A 21,604-nucleotide genomic window follows, 5' to 3' on the forward strand; every position below is an offset into this window, starting at 1 on the left:
CGGAGTGGACTGCTCACTGTAGAACACCCATCTCTCCATCCAACATGCTAATCCAGGCTCTGCACCAGCTGCTCAGCTCCCTACATAGGCCTCAGGAGAGAAAGATTCCCAGGAGAAAGACTTGCTTTTCCACCTGTACCTGGGGACCAGGAAGGCGCTGCTGCAGGACCTGGGCAGAAAGCTTTAACTGTGAGATGTTGCTTATCCTAAGGGGTCTGGGAAGAAGGGTCTGTTGATGCCATTTACAGACAGAAAAGCATTCCAAGGGAACCTACTAAAAAATGATCTCAGCTGAAGTCCAGGCCCTCCCTTGTCTCTCTTTTCTTTTTTCCTTCCTACTATTTCTTTTTTTAAACTTTGAAACTTCTGGACTAGGCATTCCTATTCTGCTTTTTTCTAACTTTCTATAGTTTTCTATATGATTTTTTCCTTTTTCCATGTTTTATTTTTCTATATATAACAGTATACATTTTATTTTACATTTTATTATATATAATATTGTATTGTATATTTTGTTTATTTTTCTATGTATTTCTATATGCTTTTACAAACTTTCTATATTTTTCTAACTCCCCATAACCACAATGAAAAGCTACTTTTTAAAGAAAAATAAAACACAGGGACAAGATTATGATTCTCAAATAGAAAATCACTGAATCTCAAAATAAAATATATTACAAAAATATCAAATGTTTTTATTTCCAATCACTCTATGACTAGAAAAAAAATATATTAAAGTCTCATAGGCTGGTTAATTAACATCATCATTTCAATACAGTAATTCAATGGCGAAAGGACAGTCTGTTCAAGAAATAGTGCTAGATCCATTGTGAAAATACACTTTATACAAGTGTTAATTCAAAATGGATTATAGATATAATATAGAATATAAAACTATAAGTATTTAGGAAAAATAGGAGAAAATATTCAGGAGCTAGGACTAGGCAAACTGTTCTTTAGACTTGACACCAAAAGCAAAATCTATAAAACGAAAAATGGACGAATTAGACTTCATCAAAATAAAAACTTTTGCTCTGAGAAAGACACTGTTAAGAGGATGAAAAGATAAGCTACAGACTGGGAGAAAATATTTGAAAACCACATTCAACAAAGTACAGATATATAGACTCTATAAAGAACTCTTGAGAGGGGGAGGAGCTAAGATGGTGGACTAGACCGGCACTGTGCCAACTGCCTCCCTGGATCATACCAAAATTACAAATGATTTATACAACATTCACCCATGGAATTCCTGTGAACACTAGCTGAACAGAACCTCTAAACTAAGGCTTTAAATAAGAGGCCACCAGTCGAGACTGGTAGGAGGGACGGAGCCGTGAGGCAGGCTAACTCAGGCCCATGGAAAGAGGGCGCACCCCGCCAGGGGCACCTCAGTGGTAGAGGATTCTTCTGTTGGGACCCTCCAGCCCCATGGCGGGCTCCCAGCCCACAGTCCCTTTGCCTGGAAGGAGAGTTCCATGATAGCTGGCAGTAGAAATCAGTGAGGAGTCTCTTTGTTCAACTCGGTGGGGCAGAAGGCACCGAGGGACCCAGTCATCCTCTGTGGAGCACTCCCCCGGCCCCAGGCGGAGGAGTCCACTCCCCAGGTGGAGGCCCAGGAGCCCACGAGGAAGGACTGAACTGAGCCCCTGTGGCACAAGAGCTGCAGGTTTGGGACCATTGTTCCCACCGTGTGGAGCTTACACATGAGTGGGGTACAGGAGGGCGCCATTTTTTCAGGGTTAAGCCCTCCCACAGTAGGTCAGGTTCAGGACCGCACTGGCCTGGTGGACTCGGCGCAGGCGTGCGTGTGTGCGTGCGCATGCTGCCTTGGGTCCCGGCTCTGCACGCGGCTTGCTCTGCGGTGCAAGGGTGGTGATGCCTGTCGGGCTGCTCTGCCTGACCCGAGGGCTGCTGATTGGGGCAGACAGAGACCGAGAGTTTTCCTGAGCGTTGGGCTGGGAGCTGTGGGGTGGCTCCAGCTGGCCAAGGCATTCGTGGAGCGTTTGTGTGGGCTGGTTGCCAGTGCAGGAACAAACGCTGCTGGGACTTGGCGGAGGCCACTGACCATATCCCATGGTGCCCTGGGAGCCGGCCCCGCCCACCTAGAGCTGCATTGCTGCGGACACAGAGGGTTTTTGCAGCAGGGGACAGCCGGCAGCAACCTGTGGGGATTTTTGGTGGTGAGCACGCCCCCAGAGCCCAGGACAACCAATCGCGGGCAGCTCACTGTGAGCCTGAGAGGGAAGCCAGTGCATGAGGTACTGGGCCCTTCCCCTCAACACACCTGGTGCAGAGTCACCTGCAGACTGTTGCTGAGCGAGCTGCAATTAATGTGAGTGGAGAGCCATTTTTTTTTCTTTTTTTCTTATTTCTTTTCTTTTTCTGCTTTTTATTTTTTATTTATTTTGTTGTTGGTGGGTTTTTTTTCTTTTATGTTCTCTTTTTTCTTCGCCCCCCCCCATTAAGAATTTTTATTGGGGAAGGGGAACACAACTTTATTGGGGAACAGGTGTGTACTTCCAGGACTTTTTTCCAAGTCAAGTTGTTGTCCTTTTAATCTTAGTTGTGGAGGGTGCCGTTCAACTGCAAGTTGTCCTTTCAGTCTTAGTTATGGAGGGCACAGCTCAGCTCCAGGTCCAGTTGCCAGTTGCAGGGGGGCACAGCCCACCATCCCTTGTGGGAGTAGAACCGGCAACGTTGTGGTTGAGAGGATGCGCTCCAACCAACTGAGCCATGCAGGAGGCAGCTCAGCTCAAGGTGCCCTGTTCAATATTAGTTGCAGGGGATACTGTCCACCATCCCTTATGGGAGTCGAGGAATTGAACTGGCAACCTTGTGGTTGAGAGCCCGCACTCCAACCAACTGAGCCATCCGGGAGGCAGCTCAGCTCAAGGTGCCCTGTTCAATCTTACTTGCAGGGGACGGAGCCCACCATTCCTTGCAGGACTCGAGGAGTTGAACCAGTAACCTTGTGGTTGAGAGCCCACTGTGCCATGTGGGATTCGAACCAGCAGCCTTCGGAGTTAGGAGCACGGAGCTCCAACTGCCTGAGCCACTGGGCCAGCCCTCCCCTTTTGTTTTTATTATTACCATTTTTCCCTATTTCTTTTTATCCTTTTTTTTTCTTTCATCTCTTCTGTTCCTATTTCTTCCATCTGTTTTCTTGTTTTGTTGTTTGCTGGGTTTGTTGTCTTGTTACTGCTTTGGTTACTGTTTTTCCGCCTTGTTCTTGTGTTTTTGTCTCTTACATATTTTTGTTTCTCCTGTCTGACCATTGTTTATGAAGTTTTTGTGGGGGTGTATTTGTTTTTTGATGTTATTTGTTTTCCCTGCTTTGTTTTTGTTTTGCGAAGTGGACACGGGCCTAGCACTCGTCCAGGAGCTGAAATTACACTGAAATGCAAAAACCACTAACTATAGCCTCTACCCACCTGTAAAACCACCTAGCCCACCTACAGCTGCATTACAGGGGGAAGGGGAGTATGACCGCCACAAACTGTGGAAAAGGTTATTTACAACAGCAGACAGTCCACAGAGCCCTGGGGTCATTTTCATGGTATTCAGTAACCCCAAACCTACACCACAGCCACTCGGGGGCAGCTCTTGGGAATTTGTGAGATCAAGGTGGAGGCTAACTGTAGTACTTTTGGGATACTGTACAAAGGGGTCACAGGCCAGATATTGGTATAAGACTTGGATCTGTATTAATGTCTTAAATACCATCAATCACATCTCGTAACTCACTTTATTTCCATCCTGCCCTGCTAGTGCCACATTGCCGAGGACACCTTTAACACTGGGTCAAATAGCCAGACACACACTCCTAAAGAGCCTCTTTCAATAGTCGGACATTACAGGTAACTGTAAGGTGGCAAAAGGCCTAGGGGGCTCTGGGCCTTTTGCTAAACTGCCTCAGGAACAATATTCGTGGCAGACAGCCTCAATTCACAAAGACCACCCCACATGACTCCTGGTCCAGCACAGGTCCAGCAGCCAATGGCATACAGCTTTGAGACACCTACCAGGTAGCCACATCCCGGTAACAGGGCTGAAAAAGCCCTGAGTGGGAGCCCTGCCCAAGAGACACCAGAACCAATACACCCAGAGGCCAGTGACAGACCAGAGTAATACCTGGTTGAATGTACAAGCGGCACTCTCAAAGGAAATTTCTCACAGGCACAAGAGCCCACAGGGACCAAGCCTCATCTGAGGGGGTCAACCTCTGCACAGCAGCTCATACACTGTGAGCAGAGCTTATTCTCCCAGCTAATCAGCCTGAGGGTCAATCCCACCCCCAGAAAAGCCAAAAGCAATTGAAGATCAACTACAACAGTGACACCTCTAAAACACACTGGACAGGACAATAGGGAAACTGTTCAATCTGAATATAAAGGATACGGACTACATAAGACCACCCAGCAAGGACTGAAAGACATATGTGATCTACCTAATACATCGAAGCAATCACAGAGTGACACCCAGAATGAGGAAACAAAGAAACATGTTCCAAATTAAAGATCACAAGAAACCTCTAGAAATGGAACTAAGTGAAACAAAGGCATCCAACCTATCAGAGACAAATAAGAATGTTTAAGGAACTTAGTGAGGACATAAAAGATAGAGAAATCATAAAAAAACAACCAGCTAGAACTAAGAATTCAATAACTGAAATGAAGAACACATTCATGGGAATCGCCAGTAGATTAGATGAAGCAGAGGATCAGATCAGTGACTTGGAAGGAAAGATAGCAGAGATCACCCAATCAAAACAACACAAAGAAAAAAGAATTAAAAAACAATGAAAATAGTGTAAGAGACCTGTGGGACAACATCAAGCGCAACAACATTTGCATCATAGGATTACCAGAAGGAGAAGAGTGGGAGCAAGGGATCAAGAACATGTTTGAAGAAATAATGACCGAAAACTTCCCCACCCTGGTGAAGGAAATCAACATACAAGCCAAGGAAGTGCAGAGAGTTCCAAACAAGACAAACCCAAACAGGCCCAAACCAAGACACATTATACTTAAAATGGCAAAGGTTAAAGACAAAGAAAGAATCCTAAAAGTAGCAAGAGAAAGACAGCAGGTTACATACAAGGGAACTCCTATAAGACCATCAGCTGACTTTTCTACAGAAACTCTGCAGGCCAGAAGGGAGTGGCAGGAAATACCCAAAGTGCCACAAAACAAGTCTCAGTAAATTTAAGAAGACTGAAATCATATCAAATGTCTTCTCTAACCACAATGCTATGAAACTAGAAATCAATTATAAGAAGAAATTTGGAAAAACACAAATACATGGAGGCTGAATAACATGTTGCTAAATAGCAAGTGGGTCAATAATGAGATCAAGGAAGAAGAAATCAAAAGATACCTCAAGACAAATGAAAATGAAAACACAACTACCCAAAATCTATGGGATGCAGTGAAAGAGTCCTAAGAGGGAAATTCATAGCAATGCAGGCCTATCTCAAGAAACAAGAAAAATCTCAAATGAACAGGCTATCTTTACACCTTTGGGAAGTGGAAAAAGAATAGCAAAACAAGCCCAAAGGGAGTACAAGGAAGGAAATAATAAAAGCCAAGAGCTGGTTTTTTTAAAAGATAAACAAAATCAACAAACCCTTAGCCAGACTCACCAAAAAGAGAGAGAGGACCCAAATTTAAAAAATCAGAAACAAAAGAGAAGTGACAACAAACACCACAGAAATACGGAAAATTTTAACAAAATACTGTGAACAACTATCTGCAAACAAATTAGACAATTTGGAAGAAATGGATAAATTTCTAGAAGCATACATTCTTCCAAGATTGAATCAAAAAGAAACAGAAACTCTGAACAGACCAATTACTACCAAAAAAATTGAATCAGAATCAACAAACCCCCAATAAGCAAAAGTCCTGGACCAGATGGCATCTCAGGTGAATTTTATAAAATATTCAAAAAAGAATTAACACCTATTCTCCTCAAACTATTCAAAAATAAATAAATAAATAAATAAATAAATAAATAAATAAATAAATAAATAAATAAATAAATAAATAAATAAAACAGAAAGAAGGAGGGCTCCCAAGCACATTTTAAAAGGCGATCATTACTCTGATCCCAAAACCAGACAAAGACATTACAAAAAAAGCAAACTATCCCTAGTGAACATAGACACAAAAATTCTCAACAAAATACTAGCAATCTGGATTCAGCAACACATGAAAAAGATCATACACTACAATCAAGTGGGATTCATTCCTGGTATGCAAGGTTGATCCAATGTCCACAAATCAATTAATGTGATACACCACATTAACAAAATGAAAGATAAAAATCATATGATCATATCAGTAGATGCAGAAAAAGCATTTGACAAAATCCAGCAGCCATTTATGATAAAAACTATTAATAAAGTGGGAATAGAAGGATCATATCTCAACAATAAAGGCCATATATTATAAACCCACAGCTAACATCTTACTTAATGGGGAAAGGCTAAAACCTTTCCCCTTAAGATCAGGAACAATACAAGGCTGCCCACTTTCTCCACTTTTATTCAACATAGTTCTGGAAGTTCTAGCCACAGCAATCAGACAAGAAAAAGAAATCAAAGGTATCCATATTGGAAAGGAGGAAGTAAAATTGTCTTTATATGCAGACAACATGATACTATATAGAGAGAACCCCAAAGACGCCACCAAACAAACTATTAGAGCTGATAGATGAATTTAGTAAAGCAGCAGGATACAAAATTAATATTCAAAAATCAGTTGCCTTTGTATAAACCAATAATAAATTATCAGGAGGAGAAATCAAGAAATCAATCCATTTTCAATTAGTTCAAAAACAATAAAATACCTAGGAATAAATTTAACCAAAGAAGTAAAGGACCTGTACTCAGAAAATTATAAAACACTGGAGAGAGAATTTAAAGAAGATACAAATAAATGGAAACACATACCTTGTTCATGGATAGGAAGAATTAATATAAAATGTCAACACTACCTAAGGCAATACATAGATTCATTGCAATTTCTATCAAACTACCAATGACATTTCTCTCAGAAATAGAACATATAATCTTAAAATTTATATGGAACCATAAAAGACCATGAATAGCCATGGCAATCTTGAGAAATAAGAACAAAGTGGGAGGTATCATGGTACCTGACAACAAATTATACTACCAGGCTATAGTAATCAAAACAGTATGGTACTGGCATAAAAACAGACAAATAAATCAATGGAACAGAATAGAGAGCCCAGAAATAAATCCATTCATATATGGTCATTTAATCTATGACAAGGGAAGCAAGAATTTACATTGGGGTAAAGACAGCCTATTTAATAAATGGTACTGGGAAAACTGGACTGACACATGCAAAAAAATGAAACTGGACCACCTCCTTATGCCATATACGAGAACAAATTCAAAATGGATTAAAGACTTAAATGTAAGGCCTGAAACCATAAAACTCCTTGAAGAAAATATAGGGAGTAAATTTGCAGACATTACTCTGAGTAATATTTTTACTGATATATCCCCTCAGGCAAGAGAAATAAAAGAAAAAATAAACATATGGGATTACATCAAACTTAAAAGTTTTTTCATAGCAAAGTAAACCAACAATTAAACAAAAAGGCAGCCTACCAGATGGGAGAAGATAATTGTCAATGATACATCTGATAAGGGGTTAATATCCGAAGTTTATAAAACATTCATTGAGCTCAACACCAAAAACACGAGCAACCCAATTAAAAAATGGGCAGAAGACATGAAGAAATATTTCTCTAAAGAGGACATTCACATAGCCACCAGACTTAAAAAAATCTTCAACCTCACTAATCATTACAGAAATAAAAATAAAAACCACAATGAGATACCACCTCACTCTGGTCAGAATGGCTATCATCAGTAAATCAACAAACAACAAGTCCTGGTAAGGTTGTGGAGAAAAGGGAACCCTGGTGCACTGTTGGTGAGATTGCAGATTGGTGCAGCCACTATGGAAATCAGTATGGAGGTATCTCAAAAAACTGGAAATGGAACTACCTTACGTCCTAGCAATTCCACTCTTATGTATCTATCCAGAGAAATTCAAAACACTAATTCGAAAAAATATATGCACCCTTATGTTTATTGAAGCACTATTGACAATAGTCAAAACTTGGAAACAACTGAAATGCCCATCGGTAGATGACTGAATTAAGAAACTGTGGTACATTTATACAGTGGAGTATTATTCGGCTCCAGAAGAAGAATGAAAGAAGAATGAAATCTTACCATTTGCAACAATATGGCTGGACCTAGAGAACATTATGCTAAGTGAAATAAGTCAGTCAGAGAAAGACAAATACCATATGATCTCACTTATATGTGGAATCTAAAGAACTGAGTAAAAGGGCAAAGTAAACAAATAGTCTCAGAGATATAGAGGAAAAACTGATGGTTGCTGGAAGGGAGGGGGTTGTGGATGAGGAAGAAGGGGAAGGGATTAGACAGCATAAATTGGTAACTACAATATTGCCACGGTGGATATGAAAGACAGTTTGGGGAATATAATCAATAATGTTGTAAAGATTTTGTAGGGTGTCAGATGGGCACATGTCTTATTAGGGAGACCACTTCATGGATGGTGTAGATGCCTGACCACTGCACTGTAAACCTGAAGATGAAGTTGAGTAATATTGTATATCAACTGTAATGTAACATATATAGGCACGGGATATGGAGTATAGCATAGGGAACAGAGTCAATGGAATTGTAATAAGATATATACGATATCAGAGGGGCAATAGATTGGGGGAGGGGGTTATCACTTTGTGAGGGATGAAATGTCTAACTATTGCATTGTTTTGTACACATGAAACTAATAAAAAAAAGAAAAAGAAAAGCTGAGATCTGCAAAAAATGAAAATAAAAAAAATAAAGAACTCTTGAAACACATCAATAATAAAACCAACAATCCAATTAGAAAATGGGCAAAAGACATGAACAAGTATTCATCGAAGACAATATGCAAATGACAAAGAAGAACATGAAAAGATGTTCAACATCACTGGCCATTAAAGAAATGCAAATTAAAATTAGGATGGGTGTCACTTCACACCTATCAGAATGACTAAAGTAAACAACTGTGACAACACCAAACGCTGGCGAGGATTCAGAGAAACTGATTACTCATACATTGCTTATGGGAGTGTGCAATAGTACAACTACACTGTAAAGCAGTTTGGCAGTTTCTTATAAAGGTAAACATGCAATTAGCTTCTACCCAGCAGTTGCATTCTTGAGCAGAAAGAAATAAAAATTTATGTTGACACGAACACCTATATATGAATATTCACAGCAGTTCTTTTTTTTTTTTTTAATACATCATCTATATCTTTATTGGGGTGACAGTTAGTAAAATTACATAGATTTCAGGTGTACGATTCTGTATTACATCATCTATAAATCCCATTGTGTTCACCACCCGGAGTCAGTTCTCCTTCCATCACCATATATTGGATCCCCCTTACCCTCATCTCCCACCCCCCACCCGCCCTTACCATCTGGTAACCAGTAAACTATTGTCTGTGTCTATGAGGTTTTGTTTATTTGTTTGTTTTGTTTCTTTGTTGGTTTTGGTTTATATACCACATATCAGTGAAATCATATGGTTCTCTGTTTTTCTGTCTGACTTATTTCGCTTAGCATTATACTCTCAAGATCCATCCATGTTGTCACAAATGTTCCTATATCATCTTTTCTTACCGCCAAATAATATTCCACTGTGTATATATACCACAACTTCTTTATCCATTCATCTATCAAAGGACATTTTGGTTGTTTCCATATATTGGCCACCGTAAACAAAGCTGAAATGAACATTGGAGAACACGTGTCTTTATGGATAAATGTTTTCAGATTTTTTGGGTAGACACCCAGGAGAGGGACTGCTGGGTCATATGGTAATTCTATTCGAAATTTTTTGAGGAACCTCCACACTGCCTTCCATAACGGCTGCACCAGTCTGCATTCCCACCAACAGTGTATGAGGGTTCCTTTTTCTCCACAGCCTCTCCAACACTTGTTACTATTTGTCTTGTTGATGATAGCCATTCTGACTGGGGTGAGGTGATATCTCATTGTGGTTTTTATTTGCATTTCTCTGATGATTAGTGATGTTGAGCATTTTTTTCATATGTCTATTTGCAATTTGTATGTCCTCTTTGGAGAAATGTCTCCTCAGGTCGTCTGCCCATTTTTCAATTGGGTTGTTTGTTTTTTTTGTTGTTGAGTTGCATGAGTTCCTTGTATATTTTGGATATTAGCCCCTTATCGGAGGCACTGTTTGCAAAAATCTTGCCCCATTCGGTTGGTTGCCTCTGTATTTTGTCAATGGTTTCTTTTGCTGTGTAGAAGCTTTTAAGTTTGATATAGTCCCATTCGTTTATTTTAGCTTTTACTTCCCTTGCCTTTGGAGTCAAATTCATAAAACACTCTTTGAACCCAAGGTCCCAAGTTTAGTACCTATGTTTTCTTCTATGCAGTTTATTGTGTCAGATCTTATGCTTAAGTCTTTGATACATTTTGAATTAATTTTGGTACATGGTGACAGATAGCAGTCCAGTTTCATTCTTTTGCAAGTGGCTTTCCAATTCTGCCAGCACCATTTATTGAAGAGGCTGTCTTTCCTCCATTGTATGTTTTTAGCTTCTTTGTCAAAAATTATATGTCCATATTTACGTGGTTTTATTTCTGCGTTCTCAATTCTATTCCATTGGTCTATGTGTCTGTTTTTCTGCCAATACCATGCTGTTTTGATTATTGTAGCCCTGTAGTACAAGCTAAAGTCAGGGAGTGTGATACCTCCAGTATTGTTCTTTTTTCTTAAGATTGCTGTGGCTATTCGGGGTCTTTTGTGGTTCCAAACAAATCTGATGATTTTTTGTTCTATTTCTTTAAAAAATGCCATTGGGATTCTGATGGGGATTGCATTAAATCTGTATATTGCTTTGGGTAATATGGCCATTTTAACTATGTTGATTCTTCCAATCCATGAGCATGGAATGTCTTTCCATTTCTTTGTGTCTTCTTCAATTTCTTTCAAAAATGTCTTATAGTTTTCAGCATATAGGTCCTTCACATCCTTGGTTAAGTTTATTCCTAGGAATTTTATTCTTTTTGCTGCAATTGCAAAAGGAATTGTTTTTTGTACTTCTTTTTCTGAGATTTCATTGTTAGTCTACAGGAATGCAATGGACTTTTGTACGTTTATTTTGTAGCCAGCAACTTTACTGTATTCGTTGATTGTTCCTAATTGCTTTTTGGTGGAGTCTTTAGGGTTTTCTATATATAGCATCATGTCATCTGCAAAGAGTGATAATTTAACTTCTTCATTCCCAATGTGGATGCCTTTTATTTCTTTCTCTTGCCTGATTGCTCTGGCAAGGACTTCCAACACGATGTTGAAAAGCAGAGGTGATAGGAGACAGCCCTGTCGTGTTCCTGAACGTAGAGCAAAGGGCTTCAGTTTTTCACCATTAATTATGATATTAGCTTAGAGCTTGTCATATATGGCCTTTATTATGTTAAGGTATTTTCCTTCTATACCAGTTTTATTAAGTGTTTTAATCATAAATGGATGTTGTATCTTGTCAAATGCTTTTTCTGCATCAATTGATATAATCATATGGTTTTTGTCCTTTATTTTGTTTATGTGATGTATCACATTGATGGATTTGCGGATGTTGAACCATCCTTGTGCCCCTGGGATGAACCCCACTTGGTCGTGATGAATAATCTTTTTGATGCAATGTTGTATTCGATTTGCTAGAATTTTGTTTAGGATTTTTGCATCTGTATTCATCAGAGATATTGGTCTGTAGTTTTATTTTTTTGTGTTGTCCTTACCAGGTTTTGGTATCAGGGTAATGTTGGCCTCATAAAATGAGTTAGGGAGTACTGTCTCTTCTTCGAGTTTTTGGAAGAGTTTGAGCAGGATTGGTATTAGATCCTCTTTGAAGGTTTGGTAGAATTCACTAGTGAAGCCATCTGGTCCTGGACTTTTGCTTTGGGGAAGGTTTCAGATGACTGATTCAATTTCGTTACTGGTGATCGGTCTGTTTAGATTTTCCAGTTCTTCATGGTTCAGGCTAGGAAGGCTATATGTTTCTAAGAACTTGTCCATTTCTTCTAGGTTATTGAATTTGGTGGCATATAGTCCTTCATAGTATTCTTGGATGATCCTTTGTATATCTGTGGTGTCCATGATAACTTCCCCTTTTTCATTTCTGATTTTGTTACTTATTATCATCTCTCTTTTTGTCTTACTGAGTCTAGCCAAGGGTTTGTCAATTTTGTTAATCTTTTCAAAGAACCAGCTCTTTGTCACATTAATTTTTTCTGTTGTCTTTTTGTTCTCTATTTCATTTAGTTCTGCTCTGATTTTTGTTATTTCCTTTCTTCTGTTGACCTTGGGTTTCCCTTGTTCTTCTTTTTCTAGTTCTTTAAGGTGTAACATGAGGTTATTTATTTGGGATTTTTCTTGTTTCTTGAGATAGGCCTGTAACGATATAAATTTCCCTCTTAAAACTTCTTTTGCTGCATCCCAAAAATTTTGGTAGGATGTATTTTCATTGTCATTTGTTTCTATGTATCTTTTGATCTCTCCTCTAATTTCTTCTTTGACCCAGTTGCTCTTCATAAGTATGTTGTTTAATCTCCATGTATTTGTGTTTTATCCTGGTTTCTTTTTGCAGTTGATATCCAATTTCAAAGCCTTGTGATCAGAGAATATACTCGGTATGATTTCGATTTTCTTAAATTTGCTGAGGCTGATTTTATGTCCCAATATATGGTCTATCCTTGAGAATGTTCCATGTACACTAGAAAAGAATGTATAGTCTGATGTTTTAGGATGAAGTGCTCTATATATGTCAATTATGTCCATTTCATGTAATGTGTCATTTAGGGCTGCTATTTCGTTATTTATTTTCTGTATGGATGATCTATCCATAGCTGTCAGTGATGTATTTAGGTTCCCTAGTATAATTGTGTTTTTGTCAATTTCTCCCTTTAGTTCTGTTAGTAGTTGCTTGGTATATTTCAGTGATCCCTGATTGGGGGCATAAATATTGATGACTGTTATGTCTTCTTGTTGTATAGTCCCCTTTACCATTATGAAATGTCCATCTTTGTCTCTTGTTACATTTTGCGCACTGAAGTCTGTTTCATCTGATATCATTATGGCTACACCTGATTTTCTCTGGGTACCATTTGCTTGGAGTGTCAATTTCCACCCTTTCACTTTTAGTCTATGCTTGTCCTTGTAGCTGAGATGTGTCTCTTGGAGACACCATATGGGTGGGTTTAGTTTTTTGATCCAATCTGCTACTCTGTACCTTTTTATTGGTCAGTTCAGTCCATTTACATTTAAGGTGATTATTGATATGTGAGGATTTCCTGTCATTCTATCTTTAGTTTTCTGGTAAGGCTGTGTCTCCATTGTTTCTTTGCCTTTTTGTTGTTGTCTATTATTTCTGTGTGGTGGTATTCTATGATGTTTGCCTCTGTTTCTTCTTTTATTACAGTATATATTTCAGTTCTTGATTTTTCTTGAGTGGTTACCCTTAAGTTTAAGTAAAAGAAAGTTTGATATTTAGAGTATTCCATTTTCTTTAGCATGCTTACTTTCTCCATTCCCATATTCCTGTTCATGCCTTTACTCTCCCCCTTTTTATGTTTTGGTTGCCACAAATTGTCCCTGTTGATGGTAGTCAAATAGCCTCCTTTAGTATTTCTTGTAGTGCAGGTCATGTATGATAAAATTCCCTCAGCTTCTGTATGTCTGGAAAGGTCTTGATTCCTCCTTCATATCTAAGGATATCTTTGCTGGATACATTATTCTTGGCTCATAATTTCTCTTTCAAAAGTTTGAATATTTGGTTCCACTCCCTCCTGGCTTGTAGAGTTTCTGCTGAAAAATCTGATGATAATCTAATGGGCTTTCCTTTGTAGGTTACCATCTTCTTTTCCCTGGCTGCCTTGAGGATTCTTTCTTTGTCATTGATTTTAGACAGCTTCAATAAAATGTGCCTTGGAGAAGGTCTGTTGGGATTGAGGTAATTAGGTGTTCTATTTGCTTCTTGGATTCGAGGATCCAGTTCTATCCACAAGTTTGGGAAGTTCTCATCAACAATTTGTTTGAATATATTCTCTGTTCCCTTGTCTCTTTCTTCTCCTTCTGGTATGCCCATTATTCTTATATTGCTCTTTCTGATGGAGTCAGAAAGTTCTTGTAGAGTTCTTTCATTTCTTTTAAGTCTCAAGTCTCTTTCTTCTTCCATTTGTGTAATTTCCAGGTTTCTGTCTTCGATGTCACTGATTGTTCCCCCATCTGGTCAACTCTACTACCTAAGTTGGTTATTTCATTCTTGATTTCTTCTATTGAGTTCTTAATCTCCAGAAATTCTATTTGGTTCTTTTTTAAAATTTCAATCTCTTTCTTAAAATGCTCATGTTGTTCTTTGATTGCGTTTCTGAGTTCATTAAACTGCCTTTCTGTGTTTTCTTGCATCTCGTTGAGTTTTTTCAGAACTGTAATCTTGAATTCTCTGTCGTTTAAGTCACATATTTCCATATCTTTAAGTTTCTTTTCTGGAGACTTTTCACTTTCTTTCTGAGCTGTCTTGTTGCCTTGGTTATTCATGGCAATTACTGATTTATTATTTCTCTTCCTAGACATCTACAGGAGTGGCCTCTACAACAGGTTAGTAGGAAGAGGTCTTTATTTTGTTTCCAGTACTTGTTGGTAGAATGTTTTATTTTCTCTCCGACTGGAGCCTTTTATTTCTCTCACACGGTAGTGCTATGTTTTCTCTGCACTATTCCAGCTTCTCACCCAATCGGGGGATTCCCTGGGAGACGGGCTTCTCCTCTGTTAATAATTCCCTTGGGTCACAGGGCGTAGTGTCCGTGTGGGTATGTGGAGAGCTTTTGAAGTTCCAAAGCTCTTCCTGCACCAGATTCAGAGCCTGTATGTTTCAGCAGTTCTGTTTACTCCTGCAGGGATCTGCCCAGATAGGTGGGGCCAGGGGCGGGGTGAGTTGTGAGAGGTGGCCCAGAACAATGGCGGCGACCACCACCACAGCTGGTCCTGCTTCCACAGCTCCCTCCCCTCTGCCAGAACTAGTTGGGCTGCGAATCTGTGTTTGTGGTCCACAGTTCTCAGAACAGCAAATATTCTGTTCTTTTGATCTGACACTGCTACTGTTCTGCTTCTAGCACCGGGCAGGTGGGGGCGGGGTGAGCTCTGGGAGGGTAGGGAGGGGGCGGCTAGTCTCAATGCCTAAGGCTTCCGTTCTCTGCTTGGCAGTGAGGGCTTAAACCACCGTTTTCAGCCTTCTTTCCTCAGTCTTTGCTCTGAGGTCTCTGCCATGAGCGTTGGGTTCAGCCGTGTTATATGCTTCCCCCTCAGCCCGGTGGGCCATAAGTGGAACCCTAGCAGTCCGAGTTCGTCCCTCTCCCACAGCTGTGGTAGTTCTGGGATGCAGCGAGCTCAGAGCACTGAGGTAGGTCTGCGTCCTGCGCCCGCCCGCGCGGCTCCATCTCCACACTTCTCCCTTCCTCCCCCCCCCCCCGCCCCCTGCGCTATTCACCCACCTTTAGGTGAATTCAGTAGTGGGCCTCTTTGTCTTGCCTGTCTGCTGTGCAGGGAGTCTTTGTGGAGTTATTGTTGTTCGATTAGTTGTAAATTCCAGGGGAGCTTTACAGAGGCTCACCTCACGCCGCCATTTTGATGACGTCACTGTTCACAGCAGTTCTATTTTTAAAAGCCCCAAACTGGAAACAACCCAAATGTTCTTTAATAGGTGAATTATTAAGCAAACCATGGTACCATGCAATAGTATTCCAGCAATTAAAAAGGTATGACTGATACGCAAAAGCTGTATATATTTAATATATTCTTGATGAATTTGGAGACAAGTATATACCCATGAAGCTATCACCACAATCTATACCATATAAGACCAATGAACGTTGAAAATACTATGCTAAGTGAAAGAAGCCTGTCACTAAAAACCACATATTATACTATTTCATTCATATGAAATAACCAGAATAGGCAAATCAATAGAGACAGAAAGTAGGCTAGTGTTGGCAGGGGTTTGGAGGAGGGACTGCTAAATGGATATAAGATTTCTTTAGGGGATGATGACAATATTCTGAAATAAGTGCTGATGGTTATGCAACTTTGTGAACATACAAAAAAATTATGAATTGTACATTTTTAAAAAGTGAATTTTATGGTATGTGAAGTATATCAATATATTTTTCAAAAAAGTAAATAAAGTGATGGAGGGGAACCTGTAATTAAAAGACTTACCAATTTTTTTTTAAATGAGCAAGGTTAAACATAATGTCCAGAAATGCACATTGAGGGATAAAATTAGTTTTTAAAAAGGAAGTGATGACTGTAATGGTCAGGATAATGGTTACCTTTGGGAAACAAAGGGACTATGATTGAGACAGTATATTGAGGGTTTCTGGAATGGTTGGCAAAGTTCTATTTCTTGGCCTAGATGATGGTTAATAACTCATTAACCTACATATTTGTTGTAATGGTTTAATGGTTTTCTGTATCCATGTTACAATTAAAAAGCTTAAAACAATTTCAAGCATTGCTCTACTAAAAATATTTTTAAGTAAATTCAAGAAAAATGTACTCCATTTCCACCTCCTCTCTTGAAATAAGAACCAAACAGCTTTCATCAGTTGTGTTAAATTCATCTAAAGAGAGTTATCCTGAAATCCTGCCAACAAATGCTTACCAGCTAAAAGTCCCAATCATTGTTTCTTTCCATCTAGTGTTGATAGCGTTCAACATCTAGAAAACCACATAACTGATCAAGTTCACCAATCAAGCACCCCTCGGTTGTTAGAGTTAAGAGTTCCTTGAGACTTGAAGTTGCTGTTCTCATTGTTGGAAGTGTTGGGGCCACAGCTTTCACATTAAACACAGCCCTAAACCCAGGAGTAAGTGTCAGCAAACTATTTATCATCCTTTCCATTAAACAAAACAAACAAAAACTGTCACACGTGCTGCAATGCACACGTGTGATCCTACTGCAGAAAAAAAAAAGTGCACCTTTTGCTTTTCTGTATACAAACTCCCTGTCCAATTGGCCCCCGAGTCACAGCTGAATGTTATGATCTGCTCACCATGGTAAGTTGGTGCCTTGAGAGAGCACCAATGCCTGGGAACCAGCACCAGACTCTGAATTTCCCTGGCAGTCCTAGACACAACCCTTCACTCCAATTGGGAATAATCTATTTGAGGACACTTCAGGGACTGCTCTCCAACCCACCAGCCCTCATGAAGCAACCTAGACTCACATTCACATTAACTCTGTGTACTGTTGCAAATTCCATTTAAGAGCCAACTGATACTTCTAATGACAATGCAAGTAAACAGTTCACAGTACTAACTGTATGCCAGTCACTGTTCGAAGTGCTTTCTGCATATTAACCTCAAGCTATGAAATAGTCATCATCTGCCTTTCACCAGCACACTTTGATGCCTCTGGGCTTTTCTCCAAGTTTTTCTAAACAATCTGGTGGGTGAGGTACTGCTGTACCATGGACTAAAAAGGGGATCATTAACTATCTAAACAGTGAAGGGATCCCACCGCACAGATAAATTCAGTCCTCCCACCAGTGAAGATGCTCAGGGAAAGTGTCCAGTCAATGGGCACAGCTTTTGGGTGAATCTTTCATGCACCTTCCTGGATCTCACCTCCATGGGCTGAGTCCTCTGTATTGACTCCATTCTCCAAAGGCTTCCATGGTCATCGAGTAGCCTAAAAGTCTCCTTTTCCACCAGAGACCCTATTGCCCATTTAGGATCTGCCTCAGTCTCCCTTTCATAAGTTCGCAAGCTGCGGTGCATCCAGTCTTCCATGGACTGTCGCTGTTGCCTCCTCCTTCCAGCAGCCCTCCACTCCAGTCTGGCCCAGCCTAGAAGTTCTGCCTATGCCCTTGCTCTTTAGTGCTTCTGCTTGGGCCACCCTCTCACATGGGCTATGGTAGCAGTGGCCTGAGAGTCCTCTGTGAGGTTTTCCCCACACCCTTGCCTCAGCCATGCCTCATTTAACAAATACTTATCAAGTATATTTTAAGCTCTGTGCTACAAATAGAATGGTAAAGAATATAACATCCTACTTACATTCTAGTGGGGATCAGCAGAAGGGGACAAACCATGGACAGGTAAACAGGTAACAAAATAACTCTGCAGAGAGATGGACTATGAAGGACAAGTAGACAAGGTGATGTCACTAAAATACACATTTGAGCTGGGTTGGTCAGGGATGGTGTCTCGGGAAGGTGACATTTGAGCCGAGACTTAAAGGTTGAGAAGGCATCCGTTGTGGGAAAACCTTTTTAGGCAGAGGGAACAACAGGCACAAAACCTCAGGTCTTGGCAGATTCTAAGAACAGAGAGAAGCTAGGCAGGGGTGTGGTGAAGGAGGTGAGCAAGAGAGCACGGAGGTGTGAGGAGGAGTTGCAGAGCTGAGCAGCGGCCCTTCTGCCACACCTCTCAGGCCAAGGAAATGGATTTCATTTTTGCCTAGGAGCAGCAGGAAACGTGGCCTGGCTGCTAGCTTGCAGAAGAAATACAACCCAGACCGTGCAAAGCTAGGCAGAAGTCTTTGCGACACAGTCATGCTGTTGCATATTTGACCAGAGCAGAGAGGAAGCAATAGTGCCTGAGAGCCAGCAGTCTCACACGCACCTCATTTAACACCTCACCAGTCCTGAAGTGGGGATTGTCTTCATGAAGGACAAGGCTCATATCTGCCCCCCTCCCTCCTCAGGAAGAGCCCTGCATCCAAGTCCCCTGGACAACTGCTAAGTGACAGTCACCAAACACCAGCTGGTGGACTGGGCCACCTACCTGAGGGTACACTATGTTTATACAGTGTTTGTAAAGCTCTGGCTTCTGAAGAAGTGATGATCTCTACTCCCCCTAATCATCTATTGACTGTGTAATGGCTTTTGAACTGTGAGATTTTAGTCACATTCCAGTATCCTGCCCCATTCACCTGCCCGCCCTCTCCTTCCTCCAAGGCGATCTCTGACCTTACACTCCGGAGGGTTAGCGTGATTTACAGCCCTCTGGAACACCCTAGGCGACACCCTGCATTGGGACAGAGCTTGGACCAGGGTATCTGGGGCTTTCAAGGCCTTTCTTAGCTCGGGGGTTCAAGGTGCCACTGCCCAGGAAAAGAAGACATAAATGTGGACACGAGGGAAGCAGAGACCTATACAGTAGGGACAATGCATCCCATCTGCCTCCCGTCTCATTGAGGATAGGCCAGGGGCCAGTTACTCTCCTTGAAACACTGTTTGTTACTTCAGACTCATGATTCCCCCTAACTTTCTCAGTATTTTCCCCCTCTCGCTGTTCCTGAAATGTTGGCCCTCAGGATTCAATCTCAGACCCTGTGTTAGTTTCCTGTGGCTGCTCTAACAAAAACCACAAACTTGGTGGCTTAAACCAATAGAAATTTATCATCTCAGAAAAATCAGTCATTGGACTGAAATCAGGGTGTGGGCAGGGCCTTACTCCATTCAGATTCTCTAGTTCCTTGTCTCTTCCAGTTTCTGGTGGCTGCCAGCATCTTTGGTTTGTGGCCACAGCACTTTAACCTCCACCTCTGTAGCTTTTTCTCTTCTGTCTGTGTCAGATCTCCCTCTGCCTACCTCATAAGTACAATGGTGTTTGCATTCAGGGTCCACATAGATAATCCAGCGTAATCTCCCCATCTCACAACCCTTTAAATTAATCACATCTGCACATCCTTTTTTGCCATATAAGGTAATAACATTCACAGTTCCACAGATGAGGGTATGGATATTTTTAGGGGCTTAGGCATTATTCAGCCCATCACAGGCTCTTTTTCATTCAAGACTCTCTACCTGTTGGCTCAAAGAAGACATGAGCTTTGGGACGTTGAGTCCCCAGCTCCCTAAATTCCTGCTGTGTGAGCTTGGTTACAGGGCACGTACGGAACCTCTCTGAGCCTCAGATTTGTCACCTGGAAAATGGGATTAATCATAGCAGCTAACTCATGGAACTGTTGGGAAGACTATATTCCAGTGCTCGGTATATAAGAGATGTGAGCACATCTTCTTTTCCTCTCTTTCCATCTCTGCTCCAACCACCCAGAGAAGGATTTTAAGCATCAGGGCTGCTGGGTAGCTTCCAACTATCAGATTTTTAAGATGTGGTGTTAATTGTTTCCATCCGTCTGCCAGGATTGAGGTGCTATAAACATCCTATTTTCAACCTTAGCAAAATACCTAAAATATCTCAATGTCCCCAAAAGAGAGACCCCAAGGAGGAACCAGGAAAGGATGTGAGGCTCCCAGGGAATCAAAGCTCTCAGAATAATCCTTTTTTTCTCTCCTACTTTTGTCCTGTACGTCTCCCTCCATTCTTTTTCCCTTTGGACATTCATTAAACACCATCTGCCTGTGCTCAAACCAAAATCTGAGCAAAACTTTCCAGAAGGCAAATGGCATCCTTCCCCCAGGAGGCAAGAACAGCTTCAGTTTCATGTAGACTCTGTTTAAACAGCTAAACTTGTTAGGGCTATTACTTTCCAGAACATTCCCACAGTGAGCTCCTAGGAACCTGACCTCAAGTGGATAACGAATGAAATTAAATCATACTACATTCACACAGTCCCAGCCCTAGTCCCCAATTTAAACACTGGCTGCAGCACCCGCATGGTATAACCGCGAACAAGAAAACTTTCAAAATTTCATTTCTCTCATCTATAAAATGGAGGTGATACTTGCACCTTACCAGATGGCTGTGAGAAACATAACAAGCTCATGAGGAAAGGCAGCTAGCAGATGTCCTCCCTTCAGTACTCCAAAGTGGAATCCTGAATTTCCAGATAAATAATGGATATTAATGTGTAGGAAATAGAGCATTATAAAGTAGTGTTCCACCCATCTTCTATCTTTTACACCCCATTTTCCCAATATTTGCCACATTCCTATATTATCTGTGCTAATAAGGCAAGTTATTTTATTTAAGTGCATTTATTTTAAAAGGAACTATATATCATTATAATAAATAGAAATTTAGTATTGTTGGACATAAATAGACCATAATTATAACTAATTTTTTTTAATTATTGAATTCTTTCCTGATAATATTGCTTTCCAGTGGCTCTGAGCCCAAGCCCTGCTCTTTCATCATGAAAGGAGCAATTAGTTTGAGAAATGTGAAAGGACTATGGTTCTGAACAGACTTTCTCCTTGACATAATCTGAAGAATGGAAGTAAAATGTCAAAAACATAATTCAGTGGTATTAATGCAGTTGGCGTTCCACCTGTGTTCTTTGGTCCTGCTGTCCTTTGGAAAGCACTGTTTCATGCTTTTTTTAAGGCCTCAGGGCCAGTTATAATGTATTCTGTACTCAGAATGGATTGATTGAATCCTCACCAATTTTAAGATAATGCTTTCTAAGGAGAATATCACTTTACAGCTTACAGAGTTTTCATAACCATTTCTGATTTCCACAAAAATCCTTCAAGGTAGACAAGGGA

General features: G+C 40.5%; 1 protein-coding gene across 1 annotated transcript in view; it reads right to left on the reverse strand.

Annotated features, from left to right (window-relative positions):
- The window catches only part of FRMPD2 (FERM and PDZ domain containing 2), a 154,919-nt gene that overhangs the window by 104,617 nt on the left and 28,698 nt on the right, over positions 1–21,604 (reverse strand). The gene's annotated exons all lie outside the window — the stretch shown is intronic.

The sequence above is a fragment of the Rhinolophus ferrumequinum genome, chromosome 16, assembly GCF_004115265.2.
Source record: "Rhinolophus ferrumequinum isolate MPI-CBG mRhiFer1 chromosome 16, mRhiFer1_v1.p, whole genome shotgun sequence".
In the NCBI taxonomy this organism is placed as follows: domain Eukaryota; kingdom Metazoa; phylum Chordata; class Mammalia; order Chiroptera; family Rhinolophidae; genus Rhinolophus; species Rhinolophus ferrumequinum.